Here is a 20262-nt window from a genome sequence, read left to right on the forward strand (position 1 = left end):
ATATTGCGTGGCCATAAATAAGGCAGCACTGACCTTGCTTTCTTGAACACAAAGTTCTTGGGTTTTTAAAAAGCGTTTTTCAATTTATAAGGCATATTCAATTTGTAAGATATGTGGGTATCTCAGTGTGATTTTGGGATTCCCATTTGTGTGGCACTTAGTGGTGGGATACAGAGTGAGAACGGGGATGCCAGGCATTTTCATCCCGGGACACAATATAAGGTGTCATGACTCCAGCTTGGCATCCATTTGCTGGACCCCCGGACTCAGACGAGGTAGCGCCGTCATACGTGTGGCCCGTTGTTGACTGAACATCCTCATGTGTGCATGTCTGTGGTGCATTTTATCCATAATCATGAAAAAGTGAGGAGGATTCATGACAGCCCTGTTGTGAGAATAATTCCATAAAGAGCTAGGGCCATGAAAAGTGTTGGTGAACCCTCTCATTTAAAGACAATAACGAGTTGATCAGTGGATGTGCGGGGGGGGGGGGGGGGACAAGATCACAAAGAGAAACAATTTTGGATCGATGATGACCAGTGATCGTGTATGTGTTCATACATGATGAATATGTTCCTGGAGCTCTGAGGTCCACTGTTAGAATAATGGTGTCTGTTATCCCTGGGAATTCTGGGACAGGGCTGAGATGTTTCATTTTCTCCCACTACCTTGTCTGAGTCCGGGCACTTTCATGTAAATAGATGCAGAGAAAGTGTTTGTCAAAATCCAATATCCGTTCATGGTTAAAGTCCTAAACAAAAGAGTGATAAGAGGAAAGTAGTGTGTTTCTATTCACATTCATGACTAAATTATTCAAGTGACACCTATGTAAAAACATGAAGGGAATTATGGACTAATGTGGGTCTGTGATCCTGGTGGTCACTAGCATAAGTGGCCTCTGTGTCCAGCTTAGCCTCTCACCTATTCCTTCTCCTGGAAGTGATCCCACACACAGATGTTGAATATACAGATACCAGGTTCTTATTTTGTATTCTTAGGTTTGGTTTGTGGTTAAGAGCTTTGAAAATTAGTACATACTTAAACCAAAAGAGATAAGACATTTCCTACGATGGCATCACGTGACGTGATAGCTGTTCCTAATTAAATTTGATAAGTGCTGATATTCACTCAGAAATCATTGGAGAATATTATCTGCGTGTTCAGGATCATATGCTATTACTTCCGATTAGTCCCAAGTTGAGGCTATCTCCCTGGCTCAGTGAAAATAACACACTGCGTGCATTTTTCAATCTCGAAACGTCTCAGGGAATGAGATGTGCACGGGATACCACTGTGGATCCAACTTGATGTGTTGGTTCAACTGTGCTTGCTTTCTCAGGATGAACGTGTCCAAGATGGTTCAAGACTCCACTCACCCCTGCCGACTTCTGTGACGATGCCCGTGTGGCAGCTCTAAGCCCGGTGAGTGAGGGTCAGCGTTCATGTCTGTGTCTGCGGTTTCTATGCAGGTTTTCAATGTTTTAGAAAGTGTCTTAGAACTTTTAAGAGGGCAAATGGCTGACCGTGGACACCAGTGTAGTGGGAAAGCTTACCATGACCGTGCGTCCCTGATCTTGGGGTGAAGATGATTCTGGAAATCATCTTGGTGCATGGAGTGGGAGGGCTCCAAGCACCCTGACTCAGGCGGTGTTATTTTCTTTGCAAAGTGTTATTTCTTGATGGAAACTCATTGCATTCTTAGAAAGAGTAAAATGTAATTTAAAAAGGCAATTGATCTCTCTCTCTGTGATCAAGGCCGCGTATGTGAAAGGATATGTAGTTGAGTCTGTGTGTTTAGACTGAGAGTAGTAATGTGATTGTGGCTGATACGAAAATAATTGAGACACGGAGAAGGTTGTTCAGAGTTCCTCCCGTTGTCTGATGAATCATCAGACTCAAACTTCTCAAGAAATTGCGTTTTGTCAGTACACGGTCGGAAGCAAATTGAGAAAATGTAGGGCTGGGATTGGGTCAATGATGGGAATGATCATCATATCTGAGCTCTGCGCAGTGATCACACAAAAATCTGAGATCCAATCCCAAACAAGATCCATGGTCATTGCTGTTGGGGACGCTGGAATCTTTTCAGGAATTTATAAGACGCTGTTTTTCATTTTTGTTTTGCTTCCCAGTGCCGGGGATCGACCCCAGGACTGCCCATGTACCAGGTGAGTTCTAATGCAGACCCTCAGCCCCGGCCCCTGGAGATTGTCTTTATTCTTAGTGTTCAGCATTTGCACTTAGGCGTTATTATTAGTGGTGAGTGGGAGATCATCTCGAAACGTGTAAAATATGCATTAGCCACAAATAATTGGCTGACCATTGAGTGACCCTGAAAAGTGGGAGCAGAAGCCAGTTTTCTTCTTTTCTCATGCTCTGGAAGGTGGTCTCAGCTGCCTAAAATGAATTCTAGCTCCCAAACTCCAACTGCATCTGTGTTTAGAACTCAGGGTACACATGGCCTGGAGTCAGAGTTCTTCCATGTTGTTTGTTAAGTTCATTACTAAAGTATGAGTCGGTGACGAGACCTGGAGTTCAGTCTCAAAGGACAGAGAGATATTCCAACTCTCAGGCAATCCCACTTGGGGGGTTGTACAAGTATTGATAAATTTAGTCAGTAACTGGAGATGTAAGAAGGGGCCCAGTCATGGGTTGATGCTGGTTGTGGCAGGGCAAATGTTCACTGGGGTAGTACTCATTCAGACGACCATGCTAATTTTGCAGAAATGGAAAAAGCATGCTGTCACTTTGGTTCAGGATCTTCAAAGCATTGATTAGTAACGATCAGCTTTGTTCTTCTGAATTAGTTCTAAGCTAGAGATTAACTTTTGCCAAAATTAATACATATTTATAAAACAAATAATGCATGCCCAAATGAGTAATTGGGTAATAGTAGTCAGGAATCAATATCGATTCATCAGCTCTGTTTTCTGTAGAGTACCTTGTTCTTTTGGGGGTTGATTTAGTGGACTGAAAGTCTTGCATGATTTGAGCTCTTTGCTTGCAGCGGTGGTTTGGGCCTGGAGGGAGGAAGGGAGGGGTGGGCTGTGAGCATCATTCTACATAGGGATGATTGGGATAATCAAAGTTAGTTTAGTTTTTTTGAATTCTTAAATTTTTTTTTTTATTTAAAGAACTGTGATTTACAAATTGACTGCTTGTTGGGTGTCAGGCAAACAAATTCCAACACCAATCCCACCACCAGGGTTCCCTGCTCCCTCCAGCCCTGTCCTGACTGCCCCCCCGCCCCACCAGGCATATTCCTGAGCTTAGATCTCATGTTTTCAGTGTTGTTGTGGGTAGAACCCAAGTCCTGACCCCTGACACCACCCCTACCCCTCCACCCCTATACTTCCCTTTCTCTTATTCCTGCTCCTCTTGGTTTTTTTTTCCTTCTCTGTTTTCTCCTCCCTATATTCTGGGGGTAATGTGTATGTCTTTAGTGAAGAGAAAATTAATAAATACATTAGATACAACGTAAGTTTTTAAAAAAAGTATCCACTAGCCTGGATAATTAAGACAGGTTGGGGGTGAAGAGTGATGAGTAATATGTATCTACAGGTCTTCAGTTCAAACACAAAATGAAATCTTGTCCTTTGCTCTTTTGGAAAAGACCCGATAGCCAGTTTTTAGGAAGATTAAATTATGCAATTCTTGCCCTTTTGAGATTCATGGATAATTTGCTGTATTGGATTTTTATAAATGAATTAGTGCATGAGGCGTTTAACAGGCAGGCATCGGGGAAGGGAAAAACATGTCCACACCAATTACAGCACCTGTGAGGACAACGGCCCCCTCACCAGCTGTTCTGGGCCTTGAGACTCAGCGCCCACAGACAGGCGTCTGCATTAGCCCACGCTCCCGGCAGAAACTTGGCATCCTGGGTGTGGTACTGTGAAATTGGTATTTACAATATAAAAGGCCAGGGGTAAACATGTGGCGCCTAATAAGAGCTCTTGTGCTCACTGGTTTTCTCCATGAAACTCGGCGGGCACAGGATGTCTTTACTCCTGTAAGGAACGGGGAGCGGATTGCACGTTCTCTCTGCTGTTTGGTGCCCTTGCTTTGAGAGAATGCAGAGGAACTGATTTTATCATTATCGGGAATAAATGATAACAAGCAAGAGGGTCAGGGGATAAATACGGATGCAGTAATGGCCCATCTTAAAGTCGTGTTATGATTTAGCATTCCCACTCAGGTAATCACTCTCCGAAAGCAAGTCCGAACATATTCCAAATAAATAAAAGGAAAAATGCAACATATGCTGTAACAGAAATTTTGTCCTAGGTCTCTGAGATTTAATTTGATTTTACTTTATTTATTTACTTGTTTTTTTTTTTCTTGTCACACCGGGTGATGCTCAGGGGCTACTCCTGGCTCTGCACTCAGGAATTACTCCTGGCGGTGCTCGGGGGACCATATGGGGTGCCAGGGATAGAATCTGGGTTGGTCGTGAGTGAGGCAAACGCCTTCCCCGCTGTCCTCTGGCTTCAGCCTCTGCACAGCTGACTTTTCTTTTTTTCTTTCTTTTATTGTTTTGGGGCCCCGCCTGGCAGTGCTCAGGGGACCATGTCATCCTGGGGGTTGAACCTGGCCTCCTGTGTGCTGAGCCCCTTGAGCTCTCTCCTTGCCTGGGGGACAGCTGGGTTTTGAGCCACTCGGGCAGTGCTCAGAGGCTGCTCCCGGCTCCGTGCTCAGGGAGTAACCCCCTGCAGGACTCAGGGGGCAGGGAAGCGGAGATTTAATGGGGGCGGATGTCTACATAGCTCACTAGGTGAGGGAAGCGAGGCAGTTATCTCTTACCCCGTTCTCAAGTTTCTTGCATCGTTGAAATCACAGCTGAATACATGAAGCAATTAAATGAAGGCCCGTTTGTGGGCCAGAGGTAAGAGTTTAGCATCTATGATTGTTTCTGATTAACTTCTATCGCAGCTAGTTCTTGTTCGCTCAATTAAATTGCAACTCGGAGCCATTCCACTTGCTGAAACCCTCTTTCCGTTCCGCAGGCTGGATACTCCATCGCTAACCAAGGGATTCTCCCATCAAGATTTCTCCTCATCTCCTGCTGCTCAGGGAAGAAGCAAGTAACACAGTTACCAGTGGGCCTGGCTAGTTCCTGCAACTGCCATGACATCGTTGAAAAAGAATCAGTGCCAAAGTTATTCATTGGTTGAGGTGGGTTTGCGGTTGCTGCTTGTCTTGTTAAAATGTTGCACAGATCCAAGGCAGCAGGACTGCACTTGGCCCAGTGCTATGAACAGAACGCATCTGAGGAGAGCATAATCCAACATTTTAAGCATTAAAGTCCCTTGCAAACCAGTGAACCAGTGTGTTCAAGAATCCCCTCCTGGGCTGGAGCAATAGCACAGCGGGTAGGGCGTTTGCCTTGCACGCAGCCGACCCAGGTTCGATTCCCAGCATCCCATAGGGGCCCCCGAGCACCGCCAGGAGTGATTCTTGAGTGCAGAGCCAGGAGTAATCCCTGAGCATCGCTGGGTGTGACCCGAAAAGCAAAAAAAAAAAAAAAAAAAAAAAAAAAAAAAAGGAATAGTTATAAATTCTTAAGTACTTCCTTCTGCTATCGAACAAAAAGGAAAGATTAAAGTTGTTACCACTTTCTGGAAAAAAGTAGCTAGTCAGAGGTATTGTAAAGACAGCCTGTTGCCCCTACTTTGGCTGGATAAGTGAAGATAAAAAGTGAAAATTAAGTAGTTTGCTACATGAAAAGAGGCGACATATAAACTAAGGAAGAGCTCTGTTTTCCTTTCTCCTATCTGCTTTGTACCCCCAGAGTGGTTGCTGGCAGCTGTGAATTCATCCTTTAATTATGAAGATCTTGACAGAAGCGTAAGAGCATGTAGATTAGGGTGAGTAAGAGATCACATTTTTTACTCTTGGTTGGTCCTTTTCTGATCACTGTATTATACAAAAAGAATAAATTGCTCTGTGCAATCATAAAATCGAATCAAACACATGCATACATGTGCCAACACTAAAGAGATCATGCAAGTATCAGGCCTGCAGCTGACCCTGGTTTGCTCTGTGTGCCACTGGGTCTGACACTCCCTCCAACCCTCAAAAAGAAGAATTTGTCTTGACAAAGGCTGTGGGTTTATTAAAAAAAAGCTTCTTATCTAGATTAGAAATATGGTAAACACATTGTAGTCCTGACCTGTATCTTGCTTAGGGTTCAGATGAGAAATTTTCTTAAGAAATTTAAAAGTAAATATTCCCATAAAATTACCGTGACCACTCAGGATCAGTGATGGGATTATTCATGAAATAAGAAACTTTTAAAGATGAACGTTAATGAGTTCAGCACTCTAAGAAATACATTCAAACACTTACTCATCAAATTTTCCACTTGTTTGGAAGCAAATTCTATGTTGTTGCCTCTATTTTTAGAAATGAGGTTTTCAACCGAATTAAGAAAGAAAAATCCTATTAAAAAATTTGAATGACCACGAGTCTTTTGATGAATACTTTTCCCAAATTTTACCAATTTTACAAAATTTAAGAAATACTAGCAACCTAGGTTTACTTCTCAAAGATCCATTTGACTAAAAGTATTTAAACTGCCATCTTGTGACTAATAAGGACAAAACCCTTATGTCATTAAGTGTTTTTGTGACTAATTTTTGGAGTTCATAGATCTTATATTGTTATTATAGCTGTTGTTCTTGAATATTACATATCTTACTGCTTTTTTTGTGGCTGTTTTTTGGTAGGTAAATCTATGGGTCGACAGCCTGTGTCTTCAAAGAAAGACTTAAAAAACAGTATAGTTTTGACCCCCAACACTGACTAAATGGAACATTTCTCTTTTATTTCCCAGTCTCTGTTGTAATAGCCTGTACTATTGTGCACGAACTCTTGAAATATTTTGGATATTTTTACAATGAAACTTACATGTATTATTCTTCCCCTACCTTGGACATGGATACTGTTGACCTGCTTTATTTAGAGCTGGTGATTTATTTAGAACTCATTTTTTTTTTTTATAGTTTGCTGGCACCCAGTTAGCTAACGAGTGCTAAAATAAGGTCTGCTGACATCTTCCTGTACATAGAATCCTACCCAGTTCCTCTGGGCTGTCCTGGGGCGGTGACGCCCGGACCAATGGGACAGTTGGCAGTCCGGAAGCGTTGCGAAAGAGAAGTCATGTTCCTCTGAGTTCCTGTTCTGCCCTCTAGGCCTGGCACCTGTGGCACTTGTAGTAAACATTTCTCCCGATCTTTGAATGAACAGAGGCATGAGAGATTCACAAGGAATGTCCCATGGAGGATTATGCAAATGAGTGAGCAAATCCTGAATGACTCACAGTGGCCCGTGAGGAACTGCAGAGGACCCGAGGAGCAAATGTGCCCACGTGTAAGTTCTGCAAAGTAAATGAGTGAGTGAAGAAGAAACCAGTTAGCAAGTGAATGGAGGAAAAAGTAGCCAATGAGCGTTGAATAAAGGCGCACTTCCCGGAATATATTTGTGAATCTATGCTTAAATGGAAGCTAATTGGTAATGAGAGACTTGGTGGAGGAACTCGCGTACGAGTTAATGAGTTAAAGAGTAGCTGAGCGATTTAATTAATGATTAAGTCACGGAAAGAGAGAGGCCATAGATGAGGAAAGCAATGAAAAGAAAAATGGACTAAATTAACTAATGAGGAAATAAGTTAACAAATGAGACAGATTAATGAGCGAATGAATGGGCAACGGGAGGGTGAATGAGTCTGTCAGGGAGACCGAAAGAGAGAATGAATTAATGAGTGAGCACAGAAGCCCATCAATGGGCGCCTGAGCCAGGAATAAATTAAGTGCTCCGAGGGTGAGTGCATGAGCCAGCCAGTCCCCACGCCAATGAGTCAGCCGTCCGTGTGTGAGGCAACGAGGGAGTGAGCTCACCCTGGATGCCTTCCACGGCCAGAGCCAGAGCGTTACCACACCCCGACCTCCCAGCATCCTCCATGCAGCCAGAGCACCTTGACTTGTCATCACTCAAGCCTGGAGCCCAGTGCCAGGACTTGGGTGTCGATCTGCCCGACGTGTGAATGAATGAATTGGGTGGATGGGTGTGGCTGGAGCCGGGCAGGCTTTTGTGGAACGGAACGAACCTTCTCAGCTGGGTCTGGCACCGCTCTGCGGGTTGTGAGTTGTGTGTCAGTGGATTATGCCATCCCTCGAGCACGGCTTCCTGGGGCACAGGCCAGCGGGGGACAGGGTACTGGCCGTTCTGCCTGTCCTGGCCATGGCCTATCCTGGAGAACATTGGCCTGGCGCCGGGAGGGAAGCCTTTGGGTGTTTCCTGAAAGTGGCCTGGCCTCTGCCAAAACAAGAGCTCTGAAATAATCCCGGCTTGTTCCTGGGACTCAGGGCCCACTTCCCGGCCGCGTGCACTATCTCGGTTTGGGCGGCAGGGCGGGGCACGGGTGCACCCCTGAGCTATGGGGCCTGAGCTTCACAACGTTGGTCATTCCTTAAGGACCACCCCAGGGACCCCCGTGATATTTCAGTGGGGCCCAGGTGAAAAGCATGTACGTGAAGGACCACGGCGTGAAACTCGGGGTCCAAGCGGTAGGCAAGGGGGCACCCAGGAAGGAAGCGCCGTCAGAAGGGCCCTGGCGAGAGGAAGGCTGAGAAACGCCCACTCAGGTCTGACTCGGTGGTTTCACTAGAGCTGACATCTGACGGGCTGCACATGGGAGGGAACAGACCCCAGGCGCGCCCCGGCCTCCCCATCTCCCCTGAAGTCACTGTGACCAGCGACTTCTGGTGCTTTCCCTTAGGGTTCCCCGGTTCCGGCCACAGAAGAGCGGCGTGTGCGCCTCGTCGCAGGGGGACACAGTGGGGACAGGACGGCCAGCCCAGCGCGCCCACATCGCCAGCGGCAGGCAAGGAGAGTAAGTTGGTCTCACCTTGGCACTGCATTTCCCGAGGGAAGTCCCCGCCTGGAACTGAGGCAAACATAGCCCCACCTGAGACCGTCATGCGCTCCTGGTGCCCGCACGGTCGCTGGGGCCACCTGCCTTCCCACGGGACCCTTCCTGTTTGAGGGTAAGGGTGGGCTCACTGGCAGTGCTCAGGGCTCATTCCTGGCTCAGTGCTCTGGGGTGACTCCTAGCTCTGTGCTCAGGGCTCACTCCTAGCTCTGTGCTCAGGGCTCACTCCTAGCTCTGTGTTCAGGGTCAGTGCTCAGGGCTCTCTCCTGGCACTGTGCTCAGGGCTCACTCCCAGCTCTGTGCTTGGGGATCACTCCGGCTCTGTGCTCAGGGCTGACTCCTAGCTCTGTGCTCAGGGCTCACTCCTGGCTCTGTGCTCTCACTCCTGTTTCTGTGCTCAGGGATCACTCCCGGCTCTGTGCTCTGGGCTCACTCCTGGCTCTGTGCTCTGGGCTCACTCCTGGCTCTGTGCTCTCACTCCTCTTTCAGTGCTCAGGGCTTACTCATGGATTAGTGCTCAAGGCTTACTCCCAGCTCTGAGCTCAGTGCTCACTCCTGGCTCCGTGCTCAGGGTTCACTCCCACCTCTGTGCTCAGAGCTCAGTCCTCGCTCTGTGCTCTGGGCTCACTCCTGGCTCTGTGCTCAGGGCTCACTCCTGGCTCTGTGCTCAGGGATGACTCCCGGCTCTGTGCTTGGAGCTCACTCCTGGTCTATGCAGTGATCTTTGCAGTGGTCCAGATGCGGGTTGACTTACTCAAGGAGGAGTTTGGGGGAGGCTTTTCTGGGGTACAGGACCCCACTGGCTGAGACCTGGGGTCCTGGGCACTCAGAAGCAGCATCTTCCGTGGCTGTGGTCCTCGCTGCATGCCCCAGCCGGCTGCTGTCCCTCTGTGGCATGAATGCAGACTTGGTGCCTTCGTCAATCCGTCTCCATCCCTGGAGGTTTGCAGACGCGGTAAGGGGAATGGGCTCAGGCATTTGGCAGGAAGGCCTGCTTGCAGATCTCCAGCCTGGTGCTCCAGAGCCGAGCCTGGCTGTTGGGGCTGGGAGTCTCTGGGGTCCCGTCAGATGCAGGGAGGGAAATGCCCGGCTGCCTCAGGGGCGGGCTCGGGGCTTGCAGCTGAGTTCCAGGATCCTGCAGCTTCTGGGGTGAGGGTGGGAGTGTGGGATGCCACGCCCAGTCCCCAGGCAGCATCTGTGGGGCAGCTCCCCCCTCCCAGGCTGAGAACGTGGGGGACTGGAGAGGGTCCTGGCCGTCGGGGCTGGTGGGTTCTCACCTGAGAGGGGTTGTGCAGTTGGGATGGGGGGCAAGAGGACCCCCAGGGCACTGTGTGGGCCTGTGTTCCCTGTTCTCTTCCCTTTGCTTCTCTGCCGTAGGAAAGAGGGAGCAGACTCAGGCCCCCTCAGTCTTCCCTCATTCATTCCTCAGCAGCAGTCTCGTGTGCGGGCAGGAGTGGACGGTGTCCACTCGCACCCCCCCCCCCCAGCCTGGCCTTGCCTCACTGTCCTGAAATGCCCCTCCCTGGTCCCTGTTGCTGCCGTGACCCGTTCCCTCCTAACTGTCTGAGTCTTGGCTTGTGGCCTTGGCTTGGTGGGCCTCAGTTTCCCCCCATGGGGATGATGGACAGGGGGTGAGTATAGACAGCAAGAGAGTCCCTTAGGTCACCCCTTGGTCTAGGGGGCTCCTGGGGATCCCCCCATTCCACGTGTCCAGGCAGGTGGCTCCCACTCATCATGTGGGGCCTCAGAACTCTTTCCTGGTCCCTCGAGCTCACGGTCCTCTGCCAGGTCAGGTTTGGAGAAATTTGAATTTTATTAACATTAAAAGCTTTTACTTCGGATGAAATGAAAGCCTGCCCTACTGGCTAGAACAGGGGGCCCTTAGGGGGCGGGTCCGAAGCGGGCCTGGTGTCCCCCCCACCTGGTCTCCACTCTCTCCCGCATGGTCCCAGGCCCTGCGGGACTCCTGGGCTCAGTCAGAGACCCTAGACCATGCCCTGTGTCCAGCGCCCGGCGCCTTCCTGCCCTGTGTCCCTTCTCCTGTCCTCGGCCAAGACCCTATCCAGCTGACCACACCCCAGCTCTGTCCATGCTCCCACCCTCTGGCCATACCCTGCCCTTCTGCTCATGTCCTGTCCAGCTTCCTCTGACCCTTGCCTTGGCCCATCACTTCAAATGTCCCTTTGCCAGTACTCGGGTACCGCACAGCCCGGTTTCAAATCCGAGTGAGGGTCACCCCACACACTCTGACCTTTAGGTTCTGGGGGGTCCCCAGAGCAGGCTGGGGGCGTGGCTGGGTAGACTCAGCCCCTGGTGGTCCCAAGCGGTGAGTTAGCTGGGGGCAGCGACGTGTCACCACCCGTGGCCAGTGGTCACTCAGCAGTGTGTATGACTAGCAGGAGCACCGGGAGAGGAATTCCCGCCCTTCAGGGGCCCCCCTGCACAAGCCCAGTGTCATGTGGCCCCCAGGCCCTGGGAGAGCTTTCCTCAGCTTCCCCAGGCTGTGGCCCCGCCCAGTCCGCCTTTCCCAGCCCCGTTACAGCCCTGGTCACTTGGGGAAGCTCCGGCACTGGGGTGAGCCCCCCTCGGGCACCCGGGAGCCTGTTGGAGCTGCCGCCCTGCTGGTGAGCCCTGTTTCCTCCACTCCTCTGTGGGTGTGTCCAGGTGCAAGGGATGGACAGGGCAGAGGAACTGAGGGCTGGGGTCCTGCGACACGCCCCCCTGGAGACGGGGACCCCCTCCAGCCGGGGCCATCTGCAGTTGCTTCTCCGAGCTGGGGTGCGGAGGGCCGCTGCCTTGAGGGGCTGCCCAGGGGTGGGGGCCTTTTCTGTGCCCCTCCTCTGTCCCCCAGGTCTTTCCAGAGTCATATTTACGCCCCCTCCCTTGCCCTGTGCGAAGGTCTGGTCCCCTCGGGCCTTCTGGCGTCTGCCCAGTGGTCAGGCAGGACGCGGCGGCTGCTGGACCTCTGAGTGGGCAGACCCTGTGCACACTCACACACAATGCATAGCGCTGGCCGGGCCGGGGGCCGCGGGGGTGGGCATTAGCCTGGTGTGTGGCTGTCCCGAGTTTGATCCCCAGTTCCCTCTGTCCCGCCAGGAGTAAGCCCTGAGCACAGGTAGGTGTGGGCCCAAACCCAAATCCAACCAAAGTAACCAAAACCAGATACACTAAGCTCATCAAGCAAAATTCAGGGCCCATGACGAATTCTCAAAATTAATGTTCTTTCATTCTACAAGAAATACGTTCACTGTAAGATGCTACAAACTGCAGGTATCAAAGTGACACTGCATGGACCCTCCAGGCTGGCTGGAGCAACCACACCCAGGGATGGTGCTGTGATTCGGCCTGTTTGCAACAACCAAGTGTGTGTGTGTGTGTGTGTGTGTGTGTGTGTGTGTGTGTGTGTGATGTGCATGTGCATGCGTGTGGAGGGACCAGAAGGGAACTGCAGCGTAGATGGGAATCTTCATGGTCAGTCTGGCTTAAACCTGCCCCCGATCCTGCACACTTCCCCACTCAGTGACTTCCTGTTTCAAAAGCAAACACAGTATCCCCTTAAAAGTGGACTTTTGAGGCCACTTCATCCCAGGAGCAGCAGCGTGGGGTCCGGCCAGAGAGCTCGGGCTGGTAGGAGTTGGAGCATGTCCTCTGGGGCAGCCACACATTCAGGGTGGGCAGCTTCTTTGTCACTGTCCCCCCATGCACGCCTGTTTGATGAAGTTTCTTCTACACGCTCAGGGCTCACGTCGAAGGTGGCCACTGTCACGCCCACACGTTTTCCCTGAACTAGGGCACGTTGAGGTTCCCAGCACTGTCTTGTGTGTCTGGGGGTCTCCAGGCGCTGCGCGACCCCCTGGCAACGCGAACTGTCGCTTTCTTCATCTCAGTTCTTCAGTGGCAGTGGCAGGAGCCTCCTCCCCTCCCCTTCCTGGTTCTGTGCGTCTGAGTGACTCGCTGAGATCATTTTCCTCATTGCAGTTGGCTTCAGCTTCTTCAGAGCCAGTGTCCGTGTCCCTGTAAGTGAACCTCTTTTCTGCATCCTAGATAAAGCTGCAGAACTCACCACCTATATAACTCCCACACCTGATTCTGGTTGACATTTACAGCCATCTTTTTTTTTTTTTTGCTTTTTTGGGCCCCACCCAGCGATGCAGCAATGCTCAGGGGTTACTCCTGACTCTGCACATTCAGGAATTACTCCTGGCGGTGCTCGGGGGACCCTATGGGATGCTGGGGATCGAACCAGGTTGGCCACGTGCAAGGCAAACGCCCTCCCGCTGTGCTATCGCTCCAGCCCCTCGCCATGGTTTTTTAGTTTAGATATTTTATTTTTTAGATATTGTCTTTTTAATCAGAGAAGATAAGGATTTAACTCTAAAATCCTTAAGCCGCACCCCTTTGCCACCCCGCTAACACACACATCACATTCACACTTTTAGTCCCACCAATATTCGTGTGGTGTACGTCATAATAGTACAGCTGAACACTTATTTGGCAGCTTCTTTCTGTTTTTTTTTTTTTCCCTATGGAGCTATTGATCACTTCATTTTTTGTTTGTTTCTCTTCCTCCTGTCCTGGGATGGCTTGTTTGGAAGGAGAGACAGACTGAGATTGAGAATGTGCTTCTGTCTCTTGGGAGAAATATTTCTTAGAGAGTTTTGGTCCTTTGTTCTTGGTTACTGATCTGTGTAGGGGGTCTTGCCTTATCTCTGTCTCTTCCCGGGGACCCCTGTTTCCCCCTCCGAATTCAGAGTCCCATGTTACCTCTCTCTGGGCACTTCCTGTTTTGTTCATCTTTGGAGCAGCTGCTTCTGTTGGGGTTCACTGGGAAGTCCAGGTTCCCAGACCTTCCACGTCTGGAAGTCGGGGACCCAGACGTCCTGGCTGATAGTTTGGCTGGGTGTAGAATTCTGGTTGAGCTCTGCCCTCTCCATCACCCTCTCCTTGGGACTTGAGACCGTGAATGACTGTCTTCTAAGGTCTTCTAGATCTCTCAGGAGCTCTGAACACTTTGAAACTCGTCTTCAAGAATGAAGTTTATGGGATCTTACTCTTCTCCCTTTTGAGAGCCTGTAGGATTTTTCTCATTGAGATCTCGTGTTTCCAATTCCATGCATGTGTGGTTTTGTATGAATCTGTGTTTATACATTTTACCACGCCCTTTGGATGTGAAAACCTATGTTCTTTCATGTCCTGGGCCGGGGTGGGTGGGGGCTTAGCAGTGATACTCCTGGCACGTGGCTTAAGTGTTGCCCCAGCAGTACATTCAGGGAGCAGTGCTGGAGACCAAATCTGGAATGCCCACACGCTAAACTCACCACCAGTCTTTGATTCATTTGTTTCTTTCTGGGTGTAATTTTTTTCTGTTTAAGCTTCTTCCCACTACCTCAATCTCTTCCTAGATTGGATGATCCATTGGATAATTTCCTCTCATTTGTTTTCACTTTATATAAGTTATGTTGTTCCTAAAACTATAGAAGTTGGACCTCTTTGACCGACTCCCAAATATCTCTGTTACTTTCCATCAACTGCCACCCCTTCCCGAAACATTTGTCTTTCTCTTTAACACAATTTTATAACCTTTAAGAATTTTTTTACTATGCTCGAAAATATGTGTAGCATTATGTGTCTAGGATGCAATTGGTTCTTGTTTTTATTAGTATTCACGATAGTTGTTCTGTAATTTTTTCTCTCAACAGAGTTTCCAAGGTCTTTTATTTCCCTCTGTGTGTGTTTAATTTCTTTTATGAGATGCTTTATGTATTTTTTCTGGTGTTATAGAAATCTAGCTATTAACTCATATATACTTACAGTGTGATAGATATAGAAAGAGAGACACAAAAAGATAGAAGATAGAAATGGAGAAGACTAGAGATTTAGATATAGAGAGATAGAAACAGAAATCTATGGAGATGGATGGATATAGATGGTAGAGAATAAAGATGCAGACATACATATATAAAGAGAGAGATAAGTACCACATGCAGAATTGCTTGGAAGTTCTGCATTCTCACCGATAACCCTGCTGGGCCTTGTAAGCTGTGGGCTTTGCTGGGGAGAGGCCAGCTGGTCTTCTAGTGGATAACCTTGGGTTTCAGCATTTTTATGTTTTTGCCTTTTCTCTGCTTTTTTTGGTTTTGTTTTGGTTTTGGTTCTTGGGTCACACCCAGTGATGCTCAGGGCTTACTCCTGGCTGATGCTGGGAATCGAACCCGAGTGGGCTGTGTGCAAGGTAAACGCTCTACCCATTGTGCTATTACTTCACCTTTCTATGTATTTTCTACTTTTCCTATGTTCCGTACAATGGATTTTTGTTTGTTATATATATATATATATATATATATATATTTGTTTTTTATTGCAACACGAGGTTATTGACAGAAGACCCAGTGGCCCCAGTGTCCAGCCCTCTGCCCCTCCTTTCCTGGGGGCGCTGTGCCTCAGGTGAGGGCTGGGAGCCCACCTCCTCCTGAGGTGCTTCCTCTCCCGGGCCCAGCTTCTTGCTCCATTCAGGGGGATTCTGTCACTCCCCAAGACTCTCCTAGTTTCCGTGGAACTTTCCCCCAGCTGCTTTCATTGCCACATCAGAATTTGTTCTAAACTGCGTACATTCTGATCAAGTTCTCAGCTCTGAATCCGTTTCACATGCGTCTTCCTTTCCCCGAAGCAGTGAGATGGTGCCAGGAAGGGCTGGGAAAGCGCGGGCGGGGTCTCACCTCCACTCCTCCACACTAAGTGTGGCCCCCCCCCCAAAAAAAAAGAAAAAGAAAAGAAAAAGAACTCTTTGTATTACTCTTCCCTCTGTTTCTCATTGGCCATCATATTTTTAATGGATTTATTAGAATATATTTTAATAATATATTTTTATTTACATATGTATCTAAACATAGATCACATTTCCCTGACAGTTTCTTCTTACCTAGAAAGAACTTTCCCTTATGAATAATGTTTTTCTACTTCTTCCCTGACTTCATCTTTTATATTTGAATCTTTAGTCCTTTGACTGTTCTAAGGAAAAATTAAAGGTTTAATTTTGCATTTACTCCATGCTTTATACTTTAAAATTTTTTGTTTCCTATTGTGCTTTTCTGTTACTTTCCATTACTTTGCGTTTTCATGCTCTCCTAGTGCTTTGTTATAATGTATTATATTGTTATATTACTGTTTGTAAGAGCAGTTTTCATTCATTTTTCAATATTTTCTCAACTGTCTTACATGTTTATTCTATCAGATGAATTTTAGTGATTTTTGTGACACAAAGACCTTCTTTCTGATTTTCTGTGAAATTACAAACTAATTTTAAAAGAGTTTGTATTTTTGGTTTCTAGGCTTTGTGTGATGTTCTGTATTTTATTCTGTTTTCACAGTTTGTCAAATCTGGCAAATTCATGATTTATCATTAAGTTTATTCCAAGGAACTACAAATGGTTTTATTGTGATTTTTTTTCTCTTTTCTTATATACTCTGTCTGTTTCTGGCATCTAGAGAAGGTATGATATGTTTATTGTGACTGGCTTTCTCACTGAATTCACTTACAATTCAGATTTTAGATCAATGTTTTGGAATTTCTATGCGGAGTCTTTCATATCAGATATAAATTTTGCCACTTTTCAGGACTATTCTTCTATTTCACTTTCTTGATCTATAGCATTGGCTAGACATTCCAAAACATAAAATATTTGCTAAGGAAAATCTGGTATGATTTCTGGTTCACTGTTAAATATGATGACAAATCATTGGGGCAAGGTTTAAAAGCTAATGAAATATTTAGCTCACCCATGATTTAAAATTGCGATGAACGTACAATTTTATAATGTGCTTTTTCAATACAATTTTATAAAATATACAATATTAGAAATATTGTATATTTGATAAAGTTTACAATACAATTTTATAAAATAAACAATTTTATAAAGTGCTTTTTCAATACTTGTAGAAACTTTCATGCTGTTTTTCTCTGTTTATCTGTTGATGCAATGTTTCATAACTTCAACGCATTTTGAGTTATTCTCTGGTTGTGGTATATTACTTTTTAAACATATTACATGCCTTGCTTTGCCACTATTTTATGTAGGAATTTTCATATTAATTTTTCAATTATTTCTCTATTAAAGTTATGCTGGCTTTGTTAAATGAATTAAGGAAAATCTTTCATTCTGTATCATATACAATTATACATATGTCTATATATATAATATAATCACATATATTATATATAAATTGATCTATTTGATGATCCACGTGAGGCTTGACACAACTCACCCAGATAACCTCTCCTGGGATATTTCTTTGTCAACTTTTTTTTTCTATTTTTCCTGTAATTATTCAATCCCTTTGATTTTCTACTTTGTTTGAGTCATTTTGTTTCTTGTTCTCATATAGCTCTGTAAACATGCAGGCAATGTAGCAGGGAAACTTGGTAAAATTCTTGTGCAGTTCCTATGTGACTTTGGGAAAACCGTTTCTCTTTCCGATTCCTTTAGATTTCCCCTTTGTATGGTGGCTCAGGTGAGAGCCTGTGGCTCAGAGGGCAACTCTGAGGGTGGCGAGGACAAGGAGCCTCGCACCGCGTCTGGTACAGAAAGCTTTACAGTTCCTATCTCAGGAAATGGCAGGTTGAGGTCTACAATTTTATTACATGAATAGTCTAATTTATTACATGAATAGTCTAACAATAGTAATTTAAATATTCCCACTTGATGGGTTTTGAGCCACACTTGGTGGTGCTCGAGGCGACTCCTGGCTCTGTGCTTGGGTCCCCCTCGCTGGTGCTTGGGGCCCAGGTCACTGTTGCCTTACCCTGTATGCTCTTTCTAGCCTGGGTATCTCTGCAATCACATCACCTTTGTCCTTCTTAATTTTATGTGTATGTCTTTTATCTCTTTTTTTCCGTAGATGAACTGATGAGTGTCTATTTTAAAAGTTTTAAAAGGCTCAGTTCTTGAACAACTTTGTCAATTCAACCCACTGTGTGTGTACTCAAATTCAACAATATCTGTCTTTACTTTTTATTGGTTCCACCCTTATGTTTTCCTCAAACCTATTTTGCTGATCTGTTCATATAATAGCCTTTGTGTTTTGCTTGTTTAAGAATGAAACTATTTCATGCTATGAATTTGCCTCTGGTTGTGACTTTGGCAGCATGTCTCAAGTTTTAATGTGTGGTGTTTTCAATATTTAATTGTAATTATGTTTTCCATTATTCTTGTTTTTAAATGACTATCTAAATGAAATGTATAAAAGTGCTGTTTCTTTTTTTCATTAATTTCTCACTTGTTTGGGTTGTGTTTCTGTTACTTATTCTTTTCTTCAATTATGACTCTATGCTGTTGGAGAATGTGGTGCTACAAATTCTGCTCTGGGTGCTTTGTTGGGACCTTCTCTGTGTCTGATACTCAGTTTTGTAAGGATTTGTGGGCCTTAAAAAATAAGGTATGCCTCTTGTTTGTGGAATACAGGTTTTAATGCAAGGACATTCCACTTCACTCATTTTTCCTGGTTGGTTCTTTCGATAGCTGTAACAAATCAACCTGCAAAGAACTATAATTTTTAACTCATTCTGCATAGTTATCTACTTTTTGTTTTATTACGTTGGCTAGAGCTCTGGGGATAGTGAAGCCTAATACTGAAAATGCATCTGTTCCTTTATTGCCCATTTTCTGTTAAGTATGCTCTTGCTTGCCTCGTGATTCGTTTATTGTTTATTTTTTATTATGATTTGGTGTCTTTAGGATCGAGAAAACTCTGCAAACCCTATTTGTCTCTCTCACTCCACAAATAAACATAGGAATACTATTTGATCCCTACCGGATGCGCTCCTGAGTGTTCTCTCCTGGTGGATTGTGAGATCCCGCTGAGAAGTATGGGTTTGCTGAACGCTTCTGCTTATGTAGGACTCTGTATAGCGGTTTCGTGGACTTGTTTTAAGATTTTGCCGTGGGGTGTTTGAAACTCTGGCAGTGTCCTGCTTTGCTGTCCCTCGTGCCCCTGAGGTGGGCATCCTCCTGTCATCCTCCAGCTGGGCCCTGCTCCGAGTCTTGTTTGAAAGTCCTAGCAAAGACTAGCAAATTCCAAAGCGTTCTCTGTGAGAGTTTAGTACTCTGCACCTTTCCTGGCCATTTCTAGCATCCCATGGAGGTTCTTTCATTTCCTTCTTTTCTTGAAATAATTATTTATTTACCGACTTATTTATTTTTATTGGGTCCCGGTGAGGTAGAGCATGACAAATAGGAAAGCTGGCCACTACCGGCTTTCAGTCAGACAATACTCCAAAGCGGACCCCTTCCTTTCCTTCTTTTCAGATACATTGCTGCCTGCTTTAAAGGTAGTCATTGAGCTAGAGACAGCCCATGGATTTACTGATTCCCATCTCTCTCTTCCTTTGTTGAGTAATTTGAGAGCTCTGTGGTGACCGCTGGTGTCGGCCGTTATAGCTGTCCATTTCCACACAGTTTCATGAGAAAATATGAGAGTGAAGTGTAATTAAATGCTAGTTTTCAGGTGAGGCCAAGTCTGTTCAGAACACATGATGCTGCCCATTCAATAGACTGTACAGAGAGTGACCATGGGTCCCCGTTTACCGGTCCCTGCAACCAGATTCACTTTGTAGAAACAAATGCAATCACTTGCTGTCTGACAAAACCAGGGTGTGTGGGATGCCCTAGTGGGCAGCCAGATACATTCCATGGTTGTGGACATCCATGTACTTGCTGGTCTGTTCCCACGTGCCCGTGAGAGCTTTTTCCACCAACTTACCCCAACAGGCACCAACCAGTGACATTTGGTCTCAGGTCTGAGTGAGGGACTCCCCTTTAAGAGCAAATCACCCTCTTTTTTGGGGGGATGGGGCTTTTTTTTTTGGATCATACCTAGCGGTGCTTTGGGGGATTGAACCTGGGTTGGCTGCATGCAAGGCAGACACCCCCCCCCCCTGCAGTGTTATCGCTCTGGCCCGCAAATGAGCCATTTTCCTTTTTCCTTCTTGATTTGTTTGAACATAAGAAAACAGAATTGATGCTTGTTTTTGAATCCTTCCTTGCCTGTCCTCTTTTATTATTTTTCATGGTCTTTTATTATTTTTCATGGTTCTGAATTTGAATTTGACATCGTGGTCTGCTGAAGTGACCATGGTGTGGGGATCAAGTCCAGCACCTGTGTGTGTGCCCTGCCCTCCTGCCCACATGGTCTAAGGGCCCGGGCCGGTGGGGGGGAGGCTCATCTGGCCAGGCCTCCTGGTGGTGCTGGACCCTTGCTCCTGCCCCTGGTGCTGTGCTGGGCATGGATGCAGGGTGTCCCCTCTCCAGGCTGGGCTCTGAGCTTCAGCCCAAGGC

At 46.6% G+C, this 20262-nt stretch overlaps 1 non-coding gene across 1 annotated transcript; it reads left to right on the forward strand.

The window, feature by feature from the left end:
- Positions 1 to 522: 522 nt before the first annotated feature.
- LOC130023282 (small nucleolar RNA SNORD113/SNORD114 family) lies at positions 523 to 595 on the forward strand. Its single transcript, XR_008792436.1, has one exon. It is a non-coding gene; the product is annotated as a small nucleolar RNA SNORD113/SNORD114 family (small nucleolar RNA).
- The last annotated feature ends 19667 nt before the right edge of the window (positions 596 to 20262 follow it).

The sequence above is a fragment of the Sorex fumeus genome, unplaced genomic scaffold, assembly GCF_029834395.1.
Source record: "Sorex fumeus unplaced genomic scaffold, SorFum_2.1 ptg000022l, whole genome shotgun sequence".
Taxonomy (NCBI): domain Eukaryota; kingdom Metazoa; phylum Chordata; class Mammalia; order Eulipotyphla; family Soricidae; genus Sorex; species Sorex fumeus.